General features: G+C 46.7%; 1 protein-coding gene and 1 non-coding gene across 3 annotated transcripts in view; both read right to left on the bottom strand.

Moving 5' to 3' along the window:
- The window catches only part of LOC132383856 (histone H1-like), a 48,961-nt gene extending 47,268 nt beyond the window's left edge, over positions 1 to 1,693 (bottom strand). Inside the window, exon 1 of one of the 2 annotated variants that reach the window (XR_009508780.1) lies at positions 1,556 to 1,692. The gene's annotated coding sequence lies outside the window, so the exon portion shown is untranslated. Of the gene's footprint in view, positions 1 to 1,555 lie in introns of both variants that reach the window. The other variant, XM_059955054.1, reaches the window with a different exon arrangement.
- A 1,234-nt stretch (positions 1,694 to 2,927) lies between these two features.
- trnad-guc (transfer RNA aspartic acid (anticodon GUC)) lies at positions 2,928 to 2,999 on the bottom strand. Its single transcript has one exon. It is a non-coding gene; the product is annotated as a tRNA-Asp (tRNA).
- Between the last annotated feature and the right edge of the window lie 17,252 nt (positions 3,000 to 20,251).

The raw sequence follows: 20,251 nt of genomic DNA, 5'->3' as shown, positions 1-20,251 counted from the left end.
GTATTCCAAGTGAGCCATCAGAGGAGGTGTTCGATGCAGAAACACACAAAGTCTCTGGTCACGAACAGTTCTCAGGAACCTGTCATTACTGTGTTCATCCTGCCCTGGTTGATCTTCCAAGTGTTGAGTCCATTGTTTTCCATCTGTATTAACAATCTCGATGAGAACGTGGTAGACTGGATCAGCAAGTTTGCAGATGACACCAAGGTTAGGGGTGTGATGGACAGCAAAGGCAGCTAGCAAATCTTGATGTAGGATGTGGAGCAGGTGGCAAAATGAAAGAGTTTACAATCTGGAACACACTGCCTGAGGGATGGTGTAGGCTGGTATTTAATGACCATCTGGATGAGCATTTGAATCACCAGGGCAGGGTAGGAGACACCCAGATTAGGGGTGCAGTGGACAGTGAGGAATGGAAACAAATGTTGGCATGAGATGTGGACAAGCTGGAAAAGCAGCAGATGGAACTTAATGCACACAAGTATGAGGTGTTTTTGAACATGGGCTTAACGTGAGAAATGTGTGGTTTAAAGAGGATCTGAGGGTTACAATCTGGAACACACAGCCTGTGGGGGTGGTGCATGCAGGTATTTAAGGACCATCTGGATGAGCATTTGAATCACCAAGGGTAGAAGACAGACCCAGGGCTGAGTTAGTGGAGACAGATTCTCGATGTTCAGTATAGACATGCAGAAACCACTAACTGTGAAAGTGCAATGGGAACCTGGAACACAGACTTCAGGATGGACTTCCCTAAAACACTCAGAACCCAGGACGAGGGACAATACTTTTGTTACTGAACAAAAGTATTATTGGTCACACAGTAAACCAAAACCCTCAAAAGGTGACCAAAATGTTCCCATTCCCTGTGCACCAGTAACAGTGCTTTATATGGGAAATTGGTGAAGTCCTCTGGTTAATATTAGGAGAGATGGCTGACAGCTTCATCACAGTGGGAGGGTACAGGTATCTTCTCAGAGGATAAGGGGTTCACTGGAACAGGCTCATAGCTGAGAATGAAGGTAACAAACCCACTGCAGTGGATGACTGCTGTCGTCAGGGTTGTACAGGATAGAAACAAACCCTCTGGCCCATCACATTTATGCTCCTCATCACGCACAGCTATACGAATCCCATTTTCCTGCATTAATTTCATATCCCTCCAAGCCTTGCTCACTGAAGTACCTGTGCATCTGTCTCTAATACTGTTACACAGTTCCCTGTATGTGGCATCACAGGTAGACAGGGTTGTGTGTTCTACCTGCCTTATCAGCCAAAGAACTGCCTCTCATTGGAATTATACAAAACTGTTTAAAGACAGATTTAAAGGGGATCTGAAGGGTACTTAGTTCACACAGAGAACAGCTGGAATCTTGAATTAACTCCCAAAATAGAGTCAGTGATTTATACAGAACTGAAACCGTCCCTTCGGTAAAACTCATCCACGCCGACCAAGTTGTCGACCTGAACTCGTCCCATCCGCCTGCATTAGGCCCGTGTCCCTCTCAACCTTTCCTATCCATGTAACTGTGCAAATATGGTTTAAATATTGTACCTGAGGCAGAGAGCCGGTGCGGTGAGGCGCTGACAGACACTCACTGTTCCGTGGGCAGGAAGAGGAGAGGCCGATTCCCACAGTGGAGCCGAAACACCAACAAATAGAGACCGACTCCAACATCTCAGACTTTTCGCCCCGCCCCCGCCCTGGACTGTTTCCAGGGAAACAACGTCGTTGAATATGTGACGTCAGCTCGTTGTGTTCGGTGAAGATTGAATCACGTGACTGGGTGGGGCAAAAGGAGCTGTCAATCAGTGCAGCCACGAGAAAACATGCGAGAATTGTAAATAGAATCGGTATGGGATGTGATGTGATGTGATGTGGGGTGGGGTGGGGGGGGGGTTGGATTTCCAGGAACGGCGGCTTAAACAGGAACGGCAATAGACGACGACAAGCAACCAAACAATGCGGCGCGGCCATTACTTGATTAGCCTCATTCCTTGCAAGGATGTTTGTGTCACTCCAGTGTACAGTGGGCAAGGGGGTTTATACTCCAGCTGATGTTGAAACTTGTTTAAATTTCTTACTGGGAGCACTGTGTGGAGTGATGACCCAAAGAACAGCTGCCCCCTATCTTTCAGCAGTCCTCCTCTTCAGATAGTTGATGACAGGGTCACTGTGGAGAGCCGAATTTTCTATGCAATTTAACAGCAGCCACAATCCATGTATTATTCCTTTGCAAGACAAAAGGGATGCGGAGAGCGTGGAAGTTACAGCAAGTCAAGTGAATGTAGAATGTGGCAAGGAAAGTTTACAGAGAATGTCAAACAACCCAGACAAGAATGGTCTTTGAGAGCTTAGTGTCCCTGTGCACAGCAGGGGACTGGAGCCATTTTAAGCACCAAAACAAGATGAGGATGCACACGATGAGTTCCGATCTGACAGTTAATGTTGGTTACAAGCAAGAGAAATGTGCAGATGCTTGAAATCAGAGCAACATCCACAAAATGCTAAAGGAACTTAGCAGACCAGGAAACATCAATGGAAAAGAGTAGACAGTGGACGTTTCGGAACGGCACCGTCGAACAGGACTGATATTGGTCAGTTAACTTACTCCTCGGTGGGACTTTGCAGAAGTTAATAGCTGACAACAAAACCCCGGTTTAATGTGCTCGGAGTGATGGAATCTATCACTGAGTTTAACAACGAACGGTGATGAGATATAGATTCTCAGGGGACATATGAGGAAAGAGAGTGAACGCCGCTTTCTTCTTGGAAGCCTCTACCGTCCCGGGCTCACAGCAGCCCGAGTTATTCCACCTTCCCAATGCCCAATGAATTGATCGCGTAAACACAAGTTCTCTGTCGGCTTTGATTTGTCGTTTTAAGACAATAATTCTTCTTGAAGAATGTTGCAAAACTCTTGCTTCTCCCCGTCGGGGAATTGAACCCCGGTCTCCCGCGTGACAGGCGGGGATACTAACCACTATACTAACGAGGAACTGCAAGTGAAAACTCTTGGCATGCGTATTCAAGAGTACACGAGGATAAATAGATTTGTCTTGATGTTTATTGATTGCAATACTGGAGCCTTTCACTCGTGTCCTTCCCACAACACTGTCCCAGTTTTCTCGCTATCTCGCTATTATAGCTATTTCTCCAGCGATATAGTCATTTTTTTGTGTTCAAGGATTAGTGAAACGTACCGTTCTCATTCGAGCCCAACTCCGTGTTGTTGGAAAGATCATTTTTAATCACAGTATATATATCAGATTTTGTTATGGTTCAGGAGGGAAAAGATTTGTAGCTCATCGAATCCACTTCAAACAAACTATTCACTGAAAACTGGCTGTTGTGTATCTCCGGGCTGTCGGTGAAATGCGACCTCAACTGGATATATCAGGAACTGCAGCAGACTGAGTCACCAGAGTTTGAAACCAGTCCCAGCCACGGTCATACACTATTGGAGACGGTTCAGGACCCGAGTCCCCTGCAGAATAATAGAACGCTGGTGATATAATGCTGAACATAGCTGTCTTCCAGGTACTTGACGCAGGTTCGATTTCCGACGATCGTAGTTAGTAGAATTTTGATCTTCCTCCATCGAAACGATCAGATGAAAACCGCTCACAGAATCCGATCCGTGCAGACTTCCAGCGTCCGGGTGCTCTAACCCTGCCAACTGGCGTACGAACTCCCGAAATTATTTAAATAGATGAGTGAGTGTAAAATTACTATTCACCCTAGGCTGGCCGGTGGATCACGGATGGATTTGCTGTCCTTCACATTTTCCCCGGTGAACCGATCAGTACAGCTCCCTGTTCTCACTCTAATCCAGATTCCCACAACAAACCAGGACACATCAAAACATGTCGGATGATGTGTTCACACTGAGTGTGTCAGTCTACTCACCACCCACTCTGTGTAATTATACCCTGTGGCATCTCTCTCCTCATTCCCCGGCCCCATCATTACGACATGATAGATAGGTATCTTATGGATAGGGGAATCAGGGTATACGGGGACAAGGCAGGAACCAGGTATTGATCGTAGATGATCAGCCATGATCTCAAAATGGCGGTGCAGGCTCGAAGGGCAGAATAGTCAACTTCTGCACCTATTGTCTATTGGCATCTGCAGATTTACTCGTGTTTTCAAAACATTTTATTATGATTTACAAGTATAATATAGAATCAGAGTATCATGCAACCCTGACACAGGCCTTTCGGCCCACAGTGTCCGTGTTGACAATTAACTACCGATCACAACAGAAAAGAGCTCGCTTACCAGCTATTGCCTCCAGTGTCTTGAGGATTCCAGTGCTCGTCCGGACAATTCTCTAATATTGTGAGTGTACCTGCCTCCACCAGCCACTCAGCATGGGTTCCAGATTCCAAACACCATCCGCATGAAGTTCTTCATCCGATAAAAGAGAGTTGAGGGTAGATACAGGACCAATACAAAATGACGCTGGAGATATATTAACGTGAGATGCAGAGATGGCAGAGGAACTGAATGAGTATTTTGCATCACTCTTCACAGTGGAAGTCAGCTGCAGTATACCGGCCATTCTAGAGTGCCAGGGAAGTGAAGTATGTGTAGTGGAAATTACGACCGAGAAGGTGCTCGGTATGCTTAGTGGTCTGATGGTGGATGAATCTCCTCGACCTGATGGAATGCGACCCCGGTTTCTGGAGGAAGTACCTGGAGAGATTGTGGAGGTATTAACAATGATCTTTCAAGACTTGATAAATTCTGCCATTGTCCTGGATGACTGGAAAATTGCAAATGTTACTCTCCTATTTAAGAAGGGCACGAGGCAGCAGGATGGAAGCTAGAGACCAATTTGCCTGACATCAGTGGTTGGAAAGTTGTTGGAGTCGATAGTTAGGGATGATATTCCGGAGTAGCTGGAGAAACATGACAAGTTAGGCCAAATCCAGCATGGCTTCCTGAAAGGAAAGTACTGCCTGGCTAACTTACTGCAATTATTTGATGAAATTACAAGCAGGGTAACAACGGGGATACAGTGGATGTGGTGCCCTTGGATTTTCAGAAGGCATTTGACCAGGTGCTGCACAGGAGACTGTTGAGACAGATAAGAGCCCTGAAATAACAGGCAGGTAACTAGCATGGGTGAAGCATTGCTTGATCGGCAGAAAGCAGAGAGTGGAATAAATGCATACAATTCTAGCTGGCTGCCCGTAACTATTGGCGTTCCACAGGGGTCGGTGTTGGAACAATTGCTTCTTATGATCTATGTCCATGACTTGGGCTATGGGATTAATCAAATAATGGCTAAATCTGCAGATAATACAAAGATAGGTGAAGGAGTGGGTGGTGTTGAGAATACAGAGACCCTGCAGACAGACTTAGATAGTTTAAAGGAATGGGCAAAGAAGTGGCAAATGAAATAACATATTGGAAAGGATATGGTCATGCACTTTGGTGGAAGAAATAGACGGACAGAATACTATTTAGCTGGTGAGATAATTCAAAGATGCAGAGATGCACAGGGAATTTAGGAGCCCTTGTTCAGGATACCCTGCCGCCACCATCGTCCCCGTGCCGAAGAAGTCTTCAGTGTCTTGCCTAAATAACAACGTCCCGTTGCACTCACATCCATGATCATGAAGTGTTGCGAGAGGCTCGTCATGAGGCATATCAAGACCCTGCGAGCCCCATCACTGGACCCACTGCAGTTTGCTTACCGTTCGAACCTCTCAAGAGACGATGACATTGCCAATCACCCTCCACCTGGCCCTAACCCACCTGGACTAAAAAGACACATATGCTCAGATGCTGTTCATAGACTTCAGTATTGAACACAATCATCCCTCAGAAACTGGAAAGCTGAGCCTACTGGGCCTGAACACCTCCCTCTGCAACTGGATCCTAGACTTCCTGGCTAGGAGACGTCAGGAAGTCCGGATCGGGAGCAGCATCTCCAACACCATTACACTGAGCACGGGGCCCCCCAGGGCTGTGTGCTCAGTCCACTGCTGTACACTGTGCTGACCCACGACTGTGCAGCAACGCACAGCTCGAACCATATCATCAAGTTCGCCGATGACACGACCGTGGTAGGTCTCAACAGCAACAATGACGAGTCAGCTTACAGAGAGGAGGTGCAGAGGATAATGGACTGGTGTAGAGAAACAACCTGTCTCTGAATGTGCACAAAAGAAAATAAATGGTTGTTGACTTCAGGAGGGCACTGAGCGACCACTGCCCGCTGAACATTGATGGTTCCTCTGTAGAGATCGTTAAGAGCACCATATTTCTTGGTGTTCACCTGGCGGAGAATCTCACCTGGTCCCTCAACACCAGCTCCATAGCAAAGAAAGCCCAACAGCATTTCTACTTTCTGCGAAGGCTGAGGAAAGTCCATTGCCCACACCCCGTCCTCATCACATTCTACAGGGGTTGTATTGAGAGCATCCTGAGCAGCTGCATCCCCGCCTGGTTCGGAAATTGCACCATCTCGGATCTCAAGACCCTGCAGCGGATAGTGAGGTCAGGTGAGAAGATCATCGGGGTTTCTCTTCCCGTCATCGCGGACATTTACACTACACGCTTCACCCACAAAGGAAACAGGATTATGAAGGACCCTTCGCACCCCTCATACAAAAACTTCTCCCTCCTGCCGTCTAGGAAAAGGCACCGAAGCATTCGGGCTCTCACGGCCAGACTATGTAACAGTTCCTTCCCCCAAGCTATCAGACTCCTCAATACTAAGAGCCTGGACTGACACCTTTCTGCTCTATTGTCCTGTTTATTATTTCTTGTTATGCCTGCACTCTTTTGTGCACTTTATGCAGTCCTGGGTAGGTCTTTAGTCTAGTGTAGTTGTTGTTTATTTTTCTCTGTGTTGCTTTTACATAGCTGAGTCTAGTTTTTGTACTGTGTCCTGTAACACCATGGTCCTGAAAAACGCTGTAAGGACGGAGCTGTGTGCTCCCAGCTTCCATAATCTGAGAAAAAGCCAGAGAGTAAACAATAAATAATGAGGAATGGGAACTCTGAGAGCACATCCAAAGTTCAAAGTAATATCATTATCAAGGTAGGTATATATCACAATATTGCACTCTGGGGTTTATTTACTTGCTGGCCTACACAGTGGATCTGAGAAATACAACAACATCAATGAACGAAAAACTACACACAAGCAGAATGGCAAACAACCAATGTGAAAATAAGTAAATTAGTAATAAATAGATAGATAGCAGTAAAAAAAGAAATAACCCTTAGATATGAGCCTGCATGTTTGAGGACTGCGCCTGTAAGCCACGGCATTGTCATGCGCCGGGATGGTCGTTGGGAGCCTGTTGAGAGATGAGCTCGGTGGGCTGGGATGTCTGGACTATGAACATACACATTCCGAGTCGTTGTATTTTACTGATATTCTGCATGTGCTTGATGACTTGTATGTGCTGGGACTGGGCATCAAGCCTCGGTGTGGCGGGGGTGGGTGGGGGTGGCTGTGGTGGTTGTCGGGAATATTTTATTCCTTGAATCTGATTTTGGTCCGTTGATAATGTGTTTTAGCACCTGGATGCACTCGGATAGCACCGGCTCCTCATGGCCACATTATGGAGAGGACAGGATTATACCAGGATGTGTGTGGAGAAGGTTTACCGGGTTAAGTCCTGGGCGCTCAGGATGAGGCTGTTCGTTACAGATATCTCCTTCTCTCAGCTTCTGCGTCTCCGCTGCATCTGCTCTCAGAATCAGGTTTTCATTCTAGAACAAAGGAGATGCCCTCAAAGGGGCGTCTCTCCCTCCACCATCAACTCAACTCTCAACTGCATCTCTTCCGTTTCCAGCATTTCTGCTCGAACACCATCTTCCCGCGACGTCTCCAGTGACATGGTTTCGCTTGTCCACACCTACCACCACACCAGCCTCCGTGGCCGGCACATAAGTATCTGTAGCTTCCGCCATCCCCAGTTGGATCCCATCACGAAGCACATCTTTCCCTTCTCTGCAATATGTCACCCCCACCCACTTCCTGATTCCACACGGACCGCTCCCTATGCGACTCCCTTGTCCATTTGCCCGACCCCACAGATCTCTGTCCTGGTACTTAAACCAACAAATGGAGCAAGTGCTGAACCTGCCCCTACACCTCTTCGCTCACTGGTTTTCAAAGTCCATGTGAGGCGGCATTTCACCTGCGAGTCTGGTTGGGGTCATATACTGTGTCTGGTGCTCCCGGTGTGGTCTCTTGTATATTGGTGAATAAGACGAAGATTGGGAGACCATTTCACCGAGCACCTACGCTCCCTCTTACCAGAAGAAGCCGGATCTATCCGTGGCCACCCATTGTATTTCCACTTCCCATTCCAATTCTGATATGTCGATCCATGGCCTCCTACTGTCACGATGAGTCCACACTCAGGATGGAGGAACAACACCTGGGCAGCCTCCAACTTGATGGCATGCACATTGATTTCTCGAACTTTCATTAACGCCCCCTACCCCACCCGCGCTCTCCTTCACCAGTCCCCTTCCCTTTTTCCGTCACTCACTTTATTTCTTTGCCTGTCCATCGCCTCCCTCTGGTGCTCCTCACCTTTTTCTTTCATCCAAGGCCTTCTATCCCTACAACTCAACCTCCCCTTCTCCAACCCCGTATCTCACCCTGTTCCCTCCCCCACCATTTAAATCCACTGCTCATCTTTGTTTCTCTCCAGCTGCCGAGCGGTTTCGGCCCGAAACGTGGAATGAACTTTTTCCGCATCGATGCTGCCTGGACTGTTGATTTCCTCAAACCGTGCGTGTGTGTGCGTGCGTATGTGTGCGTGTGTGCGTGTGCGTGTGTGTGTGTGTGTTTATTGCTTGGAACTCCAGCATCTGCAGATTCTCTCTTGTTTCTGTGATGCATGAAAACGGCTTCGCGTTTGGTGACGGAATCTGGGCCCAGAACAAAGTGCTAGCCAACTTGGTCTAGGCCCGGTGCCCGGGTCTTAATGTGAGGTATCATACACCGTTTAGACTATATAAACGACGGCCAGATCGGGGGCGTGAGCTGACTTCCCTCGCTCTCCGCGATCTTTACTCCTCTCTCCATGGTGCAGTTCTGTCATTGAATCAATTTAAACGCCGGCCCAGACAGATTGAAAAGACTTCTTGTTGGTCGCGACGAGAGCCGGTTTCTCTTTATCTCCGCGATAGTCATCTCTATGGCGCTGAGCCTGAGAAGACTGCCTCCGGCTTCTGTGCACCGTGCCCGCTAATATGATGAACTGATAAGGGAGACTTTCGGCCGAATCCAAATTGTTGTTCGCTTCAATTGTTTACATGATTTGTATTTTTTTCTCTTTTGCGTCGACTGTTGGTCTTTTATTCAGTTAATTACTTTTCCCCTGCTAATTCAATCTTCAATCTTGAAATAACTTGTTACAGAACATCATCTGCTCGGAATTCGACGGGCCATGTAGTCGACTCACACTAATTCACGGGTAGTTTGCTGTGAGTGTTAGAGTGTTGACCGTTTAAGCTGTTTGGAAGTAGGTACAGAGGAGATGTCAGGAGTAGGTATTTTTGTGCGCAACGAGTAGTGAGTGCATGGAAAGGGCTGCCGGCGACTCTGGTGGACGTGGATACAATAGGGTTTTTTAAGAGAGTAGGTACATGAGGCTTAGAAATATAGAAGGCTATGGTTATCCCCAGGTAATTTCTAAAGTAAGTACATGTTCGGCACAGCATTGTGGGCTGAAGGGCCGGTATTGTGGTGTAGGTTTTCTATGTTTCAATATTTCTATGTTCGTTTACGGAACTCATAATTAGTCGAAGGTCACGCTTTATTGTCTCTGCACAAACAACAGCCTAACGATGCTGACTCCGGGCAAACACTTGGAAAGTGAATTCTACTGTTCCCTCTGTGCCAATACTCACTCAGACAACTTGTCCAGTTTATGGCACCGGAGTAGGGGGATCTTCGTGGGCCAAACAGTTGATCATTTCCTCTCCAGCCCCTGGCGTGTGGGTTCTTCTTCGCGATGGGGATTCTCCGGAGTTGTCACTGAGAGCACAATCGAAGTGTCCACATGTATCCCTGTTCCTTACCAACTAAACATTGCATTCCAGTGTCATTGGCTTGCTGTAGGTCATTTGCTTAACCGTTTATACCATTTTATTAGCTCTGCTCCAGGCCAGCATCCATTTATTACCCTCCTCCCAGCAACTGATAGTCTACAATTTATGGTTGTTCGTTCTCTTCAGTAACCAGCTCGAATCACTCCAGGCAGCCACTGATCTCCACAAACCCGCATCTTCTGATATATCAAACGACACCTCACAGATCTCCCGTCCACTAAATTTCCTGAAACATCATTGTGTCTACTTTAAAATACAGAAAACACAGCAACTCCATCTCACAAAACGGAGAATGTAAAACAGTTTCACAAAATGTCAGCCTCCATCTCCAATCACATGGCTGGAACAAAGACAATTGATATGTCTGCTTCCACTGTCCCTGATCCGTCGAGTTCTGCGCTTTCTTTCATATTTTACATCCACCCTGACCAACAGACTAATGCTCCCTTTTCCAGGACGAGGCTGAGATCGTACCCAAGTGCAGGACACAGGCGCGGAGGTAGAGTCATGAGGCGTTAACACAGTCGCGAAAGGGGAACCGGTTTCCAGGAGAGTCTTTACACGGAGACAACTTTCACCAGGATTTATCCAGGAAATGATGCGGAGCTTAGAAATGAGAGTCCTCAGGAATTTATGATCAGTCCAAACAATGCATGGGTGCTCCTCCCCACCCCCCTGCAGCCAGTGCCTCCAATGTTAGCTTGATTGCCAGTAGTTCCCGATTGCCCACGTCGGAATTCCGCTCGGCGGGGGACTGTCGGCGAGAAAAGAAGGCACAAGGGTACAGCTTCTCGTCAGGACTTGATCGTTGAGACAGGTCTGACCCTACCCCGGAGACGGAGGCGTCGACCTCATCAATGAACTGACGGGAGGGACCAGCATGGGAGCGGTTGTGAACCGCCTCCTCAGGTGAGTGAATGACGAATCAGCCTCGGAATCCCAACAAAAAGGTGTTGTAGGCGAGGAAAGTCGGGTAAGGGGCGCCGCCACCCGAGTGTAATCCCTGATAAGTCGGCGATAAATGTTTGCAAACCCCCCAAAAAACGCTGAATGTGCTTGGGGGTTGTGGGCCTGGGCCATTCTTCCACCGCTCGGATCTTCTCGAGGTCTGCCCTCAGCTGCCCACTCTCAATGATGTAGCCCAGGAAGCTGACCGAATGGACGTGGAACTCACATTTCTCAGCCTTCACAAATAACTTGTTCTCCCACAGTCTCTGGAGGGCTGGACGGTCATGGTGAGTGTAGTTCTAGGGGCTGCTAGACAATATTCAGATATCATCTAGGTAGCCGAACCCGAAAGGATTAATAAAGTCCCTCTGTGTATGATTCATTAGGGCTTGAAAAACGGTGGGGGCATTGGTGAGGTGAAACGGCATTAACAAGTATTCAGAGTGGCCCAAATGTGTATTAAAAACCGTCTTCCACTCGACTCCGTCCCTCATCCTGACTAGATGGCAGGCGCTTCGAATCTCTAACTCCGAGAAGATGGTGGCTCTGTGAAATGGTTCAAATGCAGAGTTAATGAGGGGTAGTGGGTACTTCTTTTTAACTGTTATATTGTTTAGTCGGTCATCAATACGAGGACAAAGCGACCCATCCTTCTTCATTACAAGGAAGAAACCGTCGCCTACCGTGGAGGATGAATGTCGAATGATGCCCGCCGCGAAGGACTCACTAATATATTTCTCCATGGCTTCTCTCTCCGGGCGGGATAAGTAATAAAGACGACTGGTGGGCAACGAGGCTCCGGGGAGAAGGTCGATAGCGCAATCATACGCGAGGTGCGGGTCATGGAAAGAACCCGTTGTTTGCTGAATACCTGTCCCAGGTCATGGTATTCTGCGGGGATTCTGGACAAGGCGAGGGCTTCCAAGACAGGAGAGGTGATGGGAACCTCCATAATGGGTAGAGCCGACCGTAGACAGGTAGCGTGGCTAAACGGGCTCCCGCTGGACCAGTCGATGTAGGAGTTATGGTGGTTCAGCCAGGGACATCCTAGAACTATAGTGGCTTGAGGTGAATGGGTGAGATTAAATCTACCCAAATCAAGAAGAGAGTGGAATCTTCCGTCGCCAGAGCTGCGCAGTATTTCTGACATGACTATTTTTAAAGATAGACTCAATGATATCAATTTAGGGGATCGAGTCAACAAAGCTCACTTTGCAATGTAACTCTCAGGCCGTTCACACCGACTGAGCATTATAACAGCTGTCCGGCGGTGCTTGCGCAGCACCAAGCTGAATCAGAATCAGACCTCCTCTCGATGTACACCATCTTTGATCTGTCCGAGGTGTACGGACGTGGGGGTTGCTCAAAGACCAAAGAGCTTTGTAATATAAGGCCTGCCATTTCCCTAGGTTCCCAGCGTAGGATTCCGGCCCGGGTATGTACAGTTCTCCAGGGGACTGTGTTGCCGACCAAAGAGACGTGAACATCCCAGGCTGTGCGGTTTGGTCAGTCGGGGTTGTTGGAAGGGACGGAGTAAGGGAAGTGGATGCCCGGTCAACCTGCTCACTGACCTTCCTCACTTTCGTGGACAACACACGAAGTATTTCCGTGACCTCTCTGAGCAGTTGGTCGTGGGTTCCCAGTAGGTAGCCCTGGCTGGCGTGGACCTGTTGCACGACGTCCGTGTCCGCTGGGTTCACTCTTGGCCAGTTCTATCTGTTGCAAGGACGAGGCTGAGGGCGACCCCAAGTGCAGGACACAGGCGCGAAGGCAGAGACGTGAGGAGTTAGCACCGTCGCTAACGAGGAACCGGTATCCGGGAGAGTCTTAACACGGAGACAAGGTTTACGACGATATATCCAGGAACTGATGCGGAGCTTAGAACCGACAGTCCAGAGGAATCAGGAAACGAGGTTTACTCACACCAGAATCAACCAACGAACCGGCAAACCAGAGCTGTGACACTCGAGTTTTATCCTATGTTCGCTAAAGGGAACCCGGTGTGCTGTAATTGGCGGAACTGGGAATGATTGGAAATCAGACGACGGGATTAAAGCACAATTAAGAAGGTAATATCAAGATGGAGAATTGCCAATCGGGACACTGACAGTCTCTTTTTCTTCTGTGTGCTTCCAACTTCGTCAGTTTTGGTTTTTATTCTCATTTCCATGCAGCATTTTCCTCGATTTTCAACACAACGCAATCGGCTCCGATCTAGCACCTGCTCTCCCATCCTCAACACCACCACCACCGTTTGTGGCCGGAGCGATCTGCACCGGATTTCGTCTCACTGCTTTCTAATGCGTCTATGTTTAAAGCCCGACTCTGCCTGTTCGATTCCACAACAAACTGAGCTGTGGTGATGCTCCTTTACCCTGATCGTTGGTGCACTGTGCTTTCGCATAATTCCTCCCGTAACAGTTCCTACCGTTATCGTTCCGTGAATCCTGCCTGCCGGAACACTGCTATGGTCGGACATGGATCATTTCGTTTCACAACCTCATTCAATAACATCAGTACTGGCAAGCTCTAAAGGCACAGTATCAACTTGTGGTTTTGTTTTACCTTTCGTTCCGCGCTTTCTATCTCACTGCTGAATATTTCCGGGGTTTCATTGTCTCGTTTGACAATGAAACTCCCAGTATCGGGTAGGGTATGAGGCAGTGGACTCGGGCTGACCGTCTGAGAATCTCTCAGAAAAATACTGCTGCGCCGTGATATTGAAGATGGCGGACAGCAGGCAGCGAGGTCAACTGTTGAATGGTGAGAATCAAACTTGATCCAAACGGTTTTCTTCGGCATACCGAAGTCGCGCTGGATGCTGCGTCCATTGGCTGCGGGAAACTACCCCAGTGTACGTGGTTGACAGGAGTAAAGAGGTGGTAGGAGACAGGGGACTCACCGTGGTCAGGACCAAATCACAAACAAAAGAGAGTCTCCAGATACTGGAAATAAAAATAATACACACAATGCTGGAGGAACTCAGCAGACCAGGCAGCATCCATGGAAACGAGGAAGCGGTCGACATTTCGGCCGATAACCTTCACCAGGACAGTAAAACATAGATTAGAAGTAAGGCTTAAATGGGGAAATGGAGGAAGATGTACACGGTGAGAGGTGAAACCTGGAGGGTAGGGGTTGTTTGAAGTAAATAACTGGAAAGACTATTGGTAAAAAGATGCTGAAAAAGGAGGAATTTGATTGAATAGCACAGAAGGCCATTGAAGAAAGTGTTGGGGGAAGAGTACCAGTGGAAGCCGATTGGCAGTTAGGGAGATTGGATCTACACTTCAGGCGACTTAATGCAAACACACAGTTAATCCATTCTTCAGCTCTTTTCACAGCATTCTCTGCGTTCGTCCATTGATGCACGTGTTGCTTCATATACACATTACTGACAACATATACGCGAACAGCTGCAGGATATATGTCAGGACATTCAAATATATGTCTGCGTAGAACAATTGACCACAAGCCAGATCATAGAATATACTCAACAGGTCATCCCGAGTAACAGGGGAATTAACTGATACAGCGAACAACAAAATTCGGGCTCACCACCTCTTCGTCCTTCTGATTTCCACTTTTGCTTCGACGTCCCCATTTCGACTTTCTTTGCCGCGAAGTTCTATCTGACTGCAAACCTATTGAACAGCAGAAATACAGAGGCGGAGACAGTGAAGATACTGTCTGGTCACTCGTGTTCTTTACACGCTGATAAAGGAATTCATCGTCCCTGGGAAAACAGCCCCGCTGTACGTTGTCAAGTTTGACGACAGGTTCCAGGGCAAAGTAAAACGGACCGTTCATCGCGGAGCTCACGGCAGTCCCGGTCACTATAACCACAGTGTCTGTTCTCGTGGTGTAGTATCGATCCCGCAGCCTTTGACAAAAAAATGCGATATGGAGGTCGAAATTGAAATCCGCTGTTTGCTGAACGGAAAAATCAATAATTGCAATCATTGGGCCACATTTCAGAAGACAAATCGGATAATGAGCAAGAGTTTGAATAATTGTAGATGTAATTAGTCTGCTACACAATAGCAAAGAAGACAAATCCCATGAGATCAGTTTTTACCTTTTTTCACCAGGTAACACTGATCCATTTCAGACCACGCGTTCCCCGAGACAGGATCACAATCGCTGTTAAATCAACCGGAAAGACATGGAAACAATTTCGTCCGCGCCAAAACTGATCCGTTTGACTTGATAACTCCGCTGGACCTCAGAGAATCGTCCCATCCCCCGGATTTTATGTTAAAATGACTGCCTTGGAATCTTTGTGCCAGGATACTGTTCGTCCGGAATCTGCACTCTGCAAGACAGAGTCCCGCCGGGAGAACAGTTGAATCTAAAACCCTTCAGCAGTTTACTGAGGGGTATTCGAAGTCTACAACGTACAAGCGAGCTGGTGATTGCTCGTGTCATCGGCATTTGACCCGCCATTGGAGCTGAAAATGGTGAAGAGAGCAGTCATAATGGTCACGGAGACATTTCCTTTGAGCATAAAGAGTTCGGGAACTAGAACCACAGCTTTAAAATTGAAACTTGTAAACATATGTCAGCGGAGAATGCCGGACGGTTTACACGCTATTGACGATATTGAAGCGACATTAAAACAGATATAAAACAAGAGTTCTGATTTGCTGACGTGTAATATGAAATGCATGCGTATCGAAAGTCAACTGGAAATTTCACCGAAAGATCTGACATGCCTTGATGGTAAAGTTCATAGTTCTTCGCAGGATTCAGACTTCGACCTAGAACGCTACTCTATATAGCGATGCAACACACCCAAAATGCTGGAGAAACTCAACAGGCCGGGCAGCATCTATGGAAAAAAAGAACGGTCGACGTTTCGGGCCTCCCGAAGAGTCTCCTTGTGACCCTTTGGTTTTATTTGCTGATTTATTACGCTTATGCGCTTTGCTACCTCGGTGGCATTTATCACCGATCTCAAACTGATCCATGGGAATGTAGTGGTTAGCTTCTTTTTACCTCGATGGATGGAAAGACTTCGAACGAAGAACAATGGAGAACGAATGATATACTTCCATCTCAGTACGGAATGACACTGGCACGGGGACCGTCCGTTGCTGAAGATTCCGTGTACATACTGACATTGTCCTTGTAGTAGAGCTGGCGCATTGGGCGAGCATTACACATGGTAAATCCTGCAGATCCTCTAACCCTGTGATAAGGTAAATGCACATTTGATGATGCGTCAATGATGGGCTTAATTTTCTCGATGATGCTATGATTGCAATGACGATTTGGTTTTCAGATTAACCGTTGAACATTTCATCTCCACTCGTCCCTGTTCCTGTTGATGATGAATCCAAATGGTGTAAACTGTGAAATCACTGAACAAATCTCTGACCTCAATGTCCGCCTCATACAACAAGCCCATTTGTAGCTCAGTTTTCCAAAGTGATATTACAAAAATAATCCCTTGTAATCCCTTGTCAGTGGAATACGAGGAGAATCTGTATTTACCGACAAGTACCTTTATTGCCTGAACAGTATAACACATGAACTTACACAACCAGTAACTGTGTGCACATCAACGAAGTTTTTCTGTTCATTCATGAACATTCAAAGCACAGAAAAGTGATACCAGTTAAAGAGCAGCTTCTGCTGCTGACTGGATGTTTCTTTTAGTCCTGATTCGAATCTCTACGTGTCCGTGGTGCACGTCCCATCCGCGATAATTGATCGTTTCCATTGTTACCGCCTCCAGTATTATAAAAGGTTCTGCTGATATGTCCAATTCGCATAATCCTTTCGAATTTCATTGGCTGTCGGTCATGTGTCTAAATGTTAACACCTTTTCATCGGCTCTGTCCCAGACCAACATTTATTAACTGTCTTCTTCCCAAGAAGTGACAATCGGCAACTTATGGCTCTTTGTTCTCAAATGTGCAACCGCCCTGAATTACGTGGAACAGATGCGGTCAACAATTGTCAAAATCCTGGATATTGTATTCTATCAAAGAAACGTTTTTTTTTTTTTTGGAAATGATCTCGAAGGATTACCTGAATTATCATAATGTTTTCTTTAAAGCGCTGATCAAGCCAAACGACCGACAGCCTGTTCCTTTTGCACAACTGCAGCCTTCAGCTGACTAAGGTGAGACACATCGTATATAAAATTGATATTACCGCAGCATACGATAGTATCCTCACCCACTCATGTAATGAACATTTGATCCGCATCTACAAAAGTCAATCCACTAGTCTGAGACCCTCAACATTTCATTTGCTTTATCAGCATGCCTTAATAACATTCGTATGCTTAGCCTATTGATGGATTGCCTCCTTTGCCTTCTCCACAAATCGTGTCCAGTCAATAGACAGAACTGTTGCAACTCAGTAAGACCAGAGCCTCACAAATATCGATGCGTATCAGTTCATGGGACTGCAAGGTTCTCCTTCATTATCAGATTTATGGATGGCTGAGTTGAAGTTCGCCCTCCATCAGCGAATCCTATATTCACGCTCCCAATTTCAACATTATAACTTTCCAAAGAACACTCTTTCCATCCCTTCTTATAATTCGTGGCTGTCTCATTATTATTTGAGATTAGGCCAATCGGTGTAGTTGGCAGCAAATTTAATTAGCACGCTGGTCTGTGGGTGGCGATACACCCATGAGTATATAGAAAGTAAAGGAGGCAGCTTAGTACACAGCCCTGAGGGGCATCTATGTTGAGAGTCAGAGGGACAGAGGTGAGGGAGCCCACTCTTACAACCTAGCGGCCACCTGACAGGAAGTCCAGGATCCAGCTACACAAGTTCAAATACATCCGTGGCTGAGGTCTCTGAGCTTCTTGTCGAGCCTAGAGGGAATTATGGCACGGAAGGTTCAACTGTAGTATTCAACAAGAGCTGTAGTTTTCTCACACAGGCATCACACATGGTGGAAAGTTGAATCTGAATCGGGTCTCCGTGTCGTTATTTCGCTGCGTTGATGTCTTTGCTCAGATCAAAGCTGCTTTTCCTGAGCTCTTGTTGATTACCGGCAATGTAAGCTCTATCTGACGCGGTAAAGAGAGGGTGGGGTGGCCCTGTTGGTGAGGAATGATATTCAGTCCTTAGCAAGAGGTGACTTGGGAACAGGGGAATTAGAGTCTATGTGGATTGAGCTGAGGAACAGTAAGGGTAAAAAGACCCTAATGGGTGTTGTGTACAGGCCCCCAAACAGTAGCGTGGATATTGGGTACAAGTTGATTAGGGAGTTAACATTGGCATGTGCTAAAGGTAATTCAGTCGTTATGGGAGATTTCAACATGCAGGTGGACTGGGAGAATCAGGTAGGTGCTGGACCCCAGGATAGGGAGTTTGTGGAGTGCCTAAGGGATGTATTTTTGGAACAGCTTGTGCTTGAGCCAACCAGGAACGAAGCTATTTTGGACTTGCTGATGTGTAATGAATAGGAATTGATCAGTGATCTTGAAGTAAATGAGCCATTAGGAAGTAGTGATCATAACATGATAAGTTTTTATCTACAATTTGAGAGGGATAAGGGCAGATCAGAGGTGTCAGTGTTGCAATTAAATAAAGGAGACTACGGAGCCATGAGGGAAGAGCTGGCCAATGTTAAATGGGCGGATGCCCTGGTAGGAAAGACAATGGATCAGCAGTGGCAGATATTCTTGGGGATAATACAAAAGATGCAAAAGCAGTTCATTCCAATGAGAAGGAAGGATTCAAAGAGAGGGAAGGGACCAGAGTTGTTGACAAAGGAAGTCAGAGATTGTATAGCATTAAAGAAAAAGAAGTATGACAGAGCTAAGATGAGTGGGAATACAGATGATTGGGAAAGTTTTAAGGAACAGCAGATCTTAACTAAAAAAGCAATACGGAGAGAAAAAAAAACAGGTATGAGCTCAGTATAGCCAGGAATATAAAAGGGGATAGCAAAAACTTTTTTAGCTATGTGAAGAGAAAGAAGATAGTTAAGAACAATGTTGGCCCCTTGAAGAATGAATTGGGAGAAATTGTTATGGGAAACAGGGAAATGGCAACAGAATTTAATGCGTACTTTAGATCTGTCTTCACCAGGGAGGACACAAGCAATCTCCCAGATGTATGGATGGGCCAGGGTCATAAGATATCAGAGGAACTGAGACAGATTGACATTAGGAAAGAAACTGTGATGAGTAGACTGGTAGGACTGAAGGCTAATAAATCCCTGGGTCCAGATGGTCTGCATCCGAGGGTTCTAAATAAGGTGGCTCAGGAAATTGCGGATGCATTGGTAATCATTTTCCAATGTTCCTTCTATTCAGGATCAGTTCCTGAAGATTGGAGAGTGGCTAATGTTGTCCCACTTTTCAAGAAGGGAGGGAAGGAGAAAACGGAGAACTATCGCCCTGTTAGCCTAACGTCAGTCGTGGGGAAGATGCTTGAGTCCATTATTAAGGACGAAATATTGGCACATCTTGATGGCAGAAATAGGATTAGGCCGAGCCAGCATGGATTTACCAAGGGCAAATCATGCTTGACTAATCTGTTGGAGTTTTTTGAGGGTGTAACAAGGATGTTAGAAGAGGGTAAGCCAGTGGATGTTGTATACCTAGATTTTCAGAAGGCATTCGATAAGGTGCCACATAGGAGATTGGTGAGTAAAATCAGAGCTCATGGCATTGGGGGCAGGGTTTCAACATGGATAAAAAACTAGTTGGCAGATAGAAAGCAAAGGGTAGCAGTGAATGGGTGTTTCTCGGACTGGCTGGAGGTGACTAGTGGGGTACCACAGGGCTCTGTATTGGGACCACAGCTCTTTACGATTTATGTCAACGATTTAGATGAGGGCATTGAAAACTATATCAGCAAGTTTGCTGACGATACTAAACTGGGTGGCAGTGTGACATGCGAAGAGGACATTAGGAGAATACAGGGAGACTTGGATAGGTTGGGTGAGTGGGCAGATACTTGGCAGATGTCATTCAAAGTGAATAAATGTGAAGTTATCCACTTTGGAAGCAGGAACAAGAGGGCAGAGTATTGTCTGAACGGTGTAGAGTTAGGTATGGGAGAAATGCAAAGAGACCTAGGAGTCCTAGTTCACCAGTCAACGAAGGTGAATGAGCAAGTGCAACAGGCAGTGAAGAGGGCAAATGGAATGTTGGCCTTTGTTACAAGGGGAATTGAGAACAAGAGCAAGGATGTCCTTTTCCATTTGTATAGGGCCCTGGTGAG

Source organism: Hypanus sabinus, chromosome 31 (assembly GCF_030144855.1).
Source record: "Hypanus sabinus isolate sHypSab1 chromosome 31, sHypSab1.hap1, whole genome shotgun sequence".
Lineage (NCBI taxonomy): Eukaryota > Metazoa > Chordata > Chondrichthyes > Myliobatiformes > Dasyatidae > Hypanus > Hypanus sabinus.
The sequence above is the reverse complement of the archived record's forward strand: the minus strand, read 5'-3'. Positions and strand labels throughout refer to the sequence as shown.